General features: G+C 34.6%; 1 long non-coding RNA gene across 1 annotated transcript; it reads right to left on the bottom strand.

Annotated features, from left to right (window-relative positions):
- Positions 1 to 2,362: 2,362 nt before the first annotated feature.
- On the bottom strand, positions 2,363 to 4,706 carry LOC113337883. Its single transcript, XR_003354477.1, has 7 exons — positions 4,647 to 4,706; positions 4,491 to 4,530; positions 4,335 to 4,389; positions 2,935 to 3,114; positions 2,691 to 2,785; positions 2,526 to 2,564; positions 2,363 to 2,414 (listed from the first exon to the last, which is right to left on the bottom strand). It is a non-coding gene; the product is annotated as an uncharacterized LOC113337883 (long non-coding RNA).
- Positions 4,707 to 6,022: the final 1,316 nt, after the last annotated feature.

Below are 6,022 nucleotides of genomic sequence, written 5' to 3'. Positions count from 1 at the left end.
CAAGCTAATATTTCTCAACCGTTAGATCAAAAACTTAGCTTGTCACACACAAATAAAATGTTCAATTTTGGGTTTATGAACCGTACCCAAACATTAACATTTGTTGGTTCAACAAGTCAACCAAATGGTTAGCCATATGATTACTCTCATATCAACCTTATTCTTCTTCACCATAACTAGTTCAAATGACTCAAATGAACTAGTTAGAGAGTTGTTCAATTGCAAGGAAATCTTATGTAACTACACAAGATACAATTGAAGTAAAATTGGTTTGATTCACTCGAATCGGTTCATGAACTTTATAGCCACGGTTTGCAAAAGCATTCCTTAGTTTATTTAAATATTAGTTCAAGAACAACCGACTTTAGATATAACCTTCTCAAGTTCGCGGACTGGGTTCGCGGACTTAAGCTCATGGAAGGAGTACACAAACTTCAGTAGAAAATCTCGGGCCGAGAAGTTCCGCAAGTTCGCGGACTGAGTTCGCGGACTTGGCTCACGCCACTTCCAACTTCACTTGATCAACAAAATTAGCAAACTTTGGTTCAAGGAATATGAGTTATGCATATATGTGTTTCCACAATAATGCTTATATCCACCAATGATTATGTAATCAAAACTCTCATTTCAATCATTAAAACATTCTCAGAGAACGTTATATAGCCGTTATTCACAAACCATTTTTCGCTAGAACAATTTTCAAAGTGATTGAAACATAACATGACTTTCGTCACTTGGTAAAGATGAATTTGGCTAAAGCGAAAGCTTACCAACACACATTTCGAGAAATAGATAGGTGAGATAAACTCGGCTCGAAATAGCAAATGTGTATAATGAAAGTCTATATATCAAAACGACTTTTATCTCAAGAGTAGGAGATAGCACTAGTGGAAAACACCAATTCCGCGACCGCCAGAACACGTCATATATATGAGTTAAACGACCTGTTCTAGGGTTCTCTGAATGGGTCGTTTATAAAACGTTTTTTAATTGCACGACCCTAACTGCGTGGGTCTCTGAACAGAGACCGTTTCTTACGGTAACTAGATGCTGACCCGCGATGTTGGTCGTAGATTTGAATTATAATATAAAAAAATACAGATTCAGATCAGCTGAAATGTCTGAATGGCTGAATCTGAATTAATCTTACTAGCATTTTAGTCAAACATCCAAGTCAAATTAAGTCAACAGTCAAGTCAAGTTAAGTCAAACTACAGTAAACTCAAATTAATGTCAAACTGAAATTCAAATGCAACCTCAAATTTAATTGAAATTCAAATGCAACTGAAATTTAACTGATATTCAAGTGCAACTTCAAATTTAACTGAAATTTATAATCAAAATGACAATTTTAACATTCATTCATTTTATCCATTGGGTTTAAAATTACACAAAAAAATGATGAAACTATGTGTTCAGAAAAATACATTTCCAAGCTAGCTAACAACAAAACAATAAGCTCATCCGATGATGAACTTTGCCAATACTTCATATATCAAGTAGAGCAATGTGTTGTGTCCCTGGTTCACATACGACGAAGACAATCGTTCCTGCAAAGCAAAACAACATCAGTACAATGACCTTATTCAGTTCTTAATACACGGTAGAACAAAATAAGTTACAGAGTATACTTCATAATCTCTTTTAACATAAGGTCAAGTCACAAACAAAGTGAATAAAGCAGTATGAAGATAAGGCAGTACAATTGCTGGTGGTTAAATTGTTTGCTTCCTCAGTATGGACTATTTTACTAAAGAAACAACAAAAAATCTTTCTAAGGCAAGTAACAGATAAAACTCAAAATCAAACCATTGGCATTTTGGTGTGCGCAAAATTGAACTCCTAAATTAAGACAAAAAACGGCTCACAACTGCCCACAGGGTATTACAGTAACCCCAATGCGGCAGCTACAATTCGTAAGCATCAGATTTGAAGGGACTTGTGTGCAGTGTTCCAAACAAATATGAATCTCAAACAAGAATATAGTTACAACACCCATTAGCACTGCATTCAAACTGAACTAGATGAGAGGAACTTGTGAGCATGATCAAGAAAATTTGAAGTATAGGACATTGGTGCAACTAAATTCATCCCTATATATGGTTATAGGGCAAAAACATGATACAACCACAAACCTTGACCATAAAATGGTTCAATGTGTACCTCTGGTGATAAAATGAGTTTGGTGTTGTAAGCCTTGGAAGTAGCTGCTCATTGCGATGACCTTCTGAGTTCAATGAAAGTTGTAAGAGAACATTTTAGATAATGATTGTATCCAATTATAGATAGATAATTTCACAAAAAAGAAGAGAAAAGTGATTATGTTGTTTTTACCTTGTTAAACAACTCAAAAATTGTTCTTGCAGGAGGAACCCATTCATAGTTGCAAAGTGGAACTCCCGAGGCTTCGTCACCTGATGTTTTGAGCAACAGTAAATACTTAAACTCGTTAATACTAATAATAATAAATGTTATCTCAACCTCACATGCCGGTATCAAAAACTAAGAAAGCTAAATTGATCGACCTTTTTATTCAAGCTCCTCAAGCTCGGCTGCGCTTTTCACTTTGTAAGAGCGAACGCGATTAGCTGTTTCAAAGTCAGGTCTCATGGGCCTTGTAAGAGTAGTGTAGGATACATCTAAAGAAGTCAAGCCGCATCATCCTGGATTAAAGAAAAACAACCAGTTACCTTTTCGTCATCGTATTTCTTGGCCTCGACTTCCTTCTCCTCCTTATTTTGGGATCATCTCTTTCCTTGTTTGCTTCAGATGCTGCTTCATAACTCTGTAACCAGAATATAACATTAACCATGAGAACGATTCTGATTATCCTAAACCAAGTAAAAGTAGAAAATATCTAAGAACAAGCCCTAAGTACTCATGCTTGATACAAGACATAAGCTAAAGATAAAAGAAAAGAAACATAGGATTCACCTTGATATCCACCATTACCATTTCCATCATGGTAACCAGTAAGATGCACTTTACAACCACTGATCAATAATTTAAAAACAATTTCATCTTCCTCCTCATCAAACACCAAATCCAAATGAATCGATTCTGTCAACCTTGCTCAAGGATTTTCACATTGAGGAACTTGTCAAAAGGATCAGCCTGTCAACAAGTTGAAGTTTAGAAAAGGTCAAATGATGCAAATAACATTCCTTACAAAGAGTAAAATGTTGAACTAAGCTATAAGCTATGAAATATGTTGTTTGTGTTGGACAATGGCACACTCACCTATTATCAAATTCATGTAATAAAGATGCAGAATAAGATTCTCACGGCAGAAGCTAAGGTGAATATTTAGGCATCAGATATGGATATTTATCATGATTGACAGACAGAGACCTTAACGTTTATCAGATTTGGACACTACATATGCACATAGGGAATGCACACAGATCATTCATTCCCTAAAATCATTCACTGAAAACAAAAGAGAGACCTAAAAATCCATGGTAATGAAATATAAAGGTTAAACTTCTCATGTTAATAGTTTGAAATATCTTTTTTACATACCCATATGATGCAAGCTTTCTAAATTTATTAAAGTAGTACCGAGAATAAAAAATTTGATACAAAAATGTAACAACTAGTCATACTGTCTACACGGTTTCTAGCTTATATAGATAACAAATTGAACATCTTAAGTAATAAAATCATAAACTAAAATTAGCGAACCACTTTAGATACGCAATATTTATGGTACATTCAATGAAAACCAACTACAACTTGAACTAAAAGATGACAAATTCACACAAAATTACCAACCCATCCCAATATCTGACACCTAACACAGTTTCTATCACTTTTTACTCAGAGTCTTAACATCACTTTGTAATATGATGGATAGAGATGGTATGACCTGCTAAACAAGAAAAATGGTGGGACTGATATGATATATATGAACTAATCAATTACTTATATCATAGCACAGGATATCATCAGTACTCACAAGTGACAGCAGTAAAGGTGGTAGGCTGTAGATATATAGACTTCATAAATCTCACTTTTCTTTCAATAAGAATATGCTACTCAATTCATGAAATCCAAACTACTACAATTACGAAAGCAAGTTTCATATGTTAAGTAAAAATCAGAATATATAATCTACCATTCCAAGTATCTACCAGAGGATCCTTCCATATCAATTGAGACAAAATTAGTCAGCAACTAAATCAGTTAACAACTGAATTTAAACAAACCCCAAATTCAGATAAAACTTTCACATCAAAATCAGTTACAATTAAACATATCCACCAATTACCTAGACCCGAATATAAAATCAAGTTTAATGAAAAGAAAAAAAAATTAAAACCCAAATTTTGTACCTGATGAAGTTTGTAAAATCAAACCCTAATAACCGCACCAAATTGAGAAATCAACCTGAAATCAACCAATAATCGAAATATGGTTAAAAACCATTGAAGAGAATCAACCAAATCAACAAAATGAAAATAAATTTTTTTAAAACTCAATTTCTGTACCTGATGAACCCTAATAACCGCACCAAATTGAGAAATCAACCTGAAATCAACCTGAAAACGAAAAATGGTTAAAACAATAAAGAGAATCTACCAGATCAAAAAATAAATTTATAAGAAAAGAAAATAAGAGAACTTGAATTCAAACCCTAACTCTACCTGATGTTGTTTGAAAAATCAAACCCTGTACAAAATAAAGAGATGTGAAGCTTTCTCGAGTTTCCATTAGGTTTCTATTAGGTTTTCAAGTGAAAAAATTCATGGTGAACTCTGGTTCGTGGTGGTGGTGAAGGAAGAGGTGGTGTTCTGCTGCGGATAAGGTTTGGACGAAGTGAAGTGAGAGAAAGATATCGAGATATATATAGGCTCGATAATACAGATGTTCAATCTTGACCATGCAAAATGAAACGACCAGATCTGAAGCGGAGGTCAAGGGTCGTCGAACCGATAGCTCATTGATGGCAAAATAGTAAATAACCTTTCTAGTTCAGAGACGGCTGATTAGCCTCTCAGAATTTTTCCGTGTTTTTACCAAACCAGAGACCGCTATCTTTGGTCAACGGTCTAACTACAGTCAACGAGGGTCTCTGATGTGGGTTGCTAAATACCCATTTTCCACTAGTGTAGAGTAAATAGACTTTTGAGTTATAGATAAGTTCAAGTCTCCACATACCTTTTAGTCGATGAAGATCCACCAGTTCCTTGAGTAGTCCTTCGTCTTGTATGATGATTGCCATGGAGTCTTGAGCTCAAATACACTTTCTATCCTAATCCAAGACCTTAGCTCCAATATGATAGTAATCAAGACTTATAGTTTTGATCACTAATATTGACAAATATGCTTGAGATAGCAACGCATGCGAGTTCGACCTAGCAATGATCTAACAATCTCCCCCTTTGTCAATTTTAGTGGCAAAACTATTAATACATATGGAATACAAAAAATAAATTAACTTTTGTAGCTCCTATTCCACATGCCTAATCTTCAACATTACTCGAAATCTTCGTCGCTTCCAAGTACTCCAATGATCCCAAAGGTTGTAAGTTTAGCATCATCGTGGTTAAAAATCCGTAGCTATAACAACAAGAAAACAATAGTTCTCAATCATTGTTATACAGTGTCATAATATCATTATACAACGTCAAAGTTCAATTGTATCACAACTTCAACAACAATACTATGGTGATATGTATCATCCCCCCTTAGTCAATACTCCATCTCACATGGAAACCACTCCCCCTTACATAATGATCCGAAAACCATATGTATTTGTAGTGTGAACTACATATTAATTCTCCCCATTTTTGTCAATAAAAAATTGGCAAAGGTACAAGAACGGGATCCTAATGAAATTTCCGAAAGAAACATTTCATGACCAAAAGAAAGAACACACGTCATCTTATTTAGATGCAATCATAAAGCTGAAGATACATGTATTCATCAAGGAGTTTAAAGATACAAGATAACTCCTATAATATTCCACAGACGCACTCCCCACAAAGATTTGGCAATTAAGCGCAAGTTCAAAAAGAAC

The sequence above is a fragment of the Papaver somniferum genome, unplaced genomic scaffold, assembly GCF_003573695.1.
Source record: "Papaver somniferum cultivar HN1 unplaced genomic scaffold, ASM357369v1 unplaced-scaffold_18, whole genome shotgun sequence".
In the NCBI taxonomy this organism is placed as follows: Eukaryota; Viridiplantae; Streptophyta; class Magnoliopsida; order Ranunculales; family Papaveraceae; genus Papaver; species Papaver somniferum.
The sequence above is the reverse complement of the archived record's forward strand: the minus strand, read 5'-3'. Positions and strand labels throughout refer to the sequence as shown.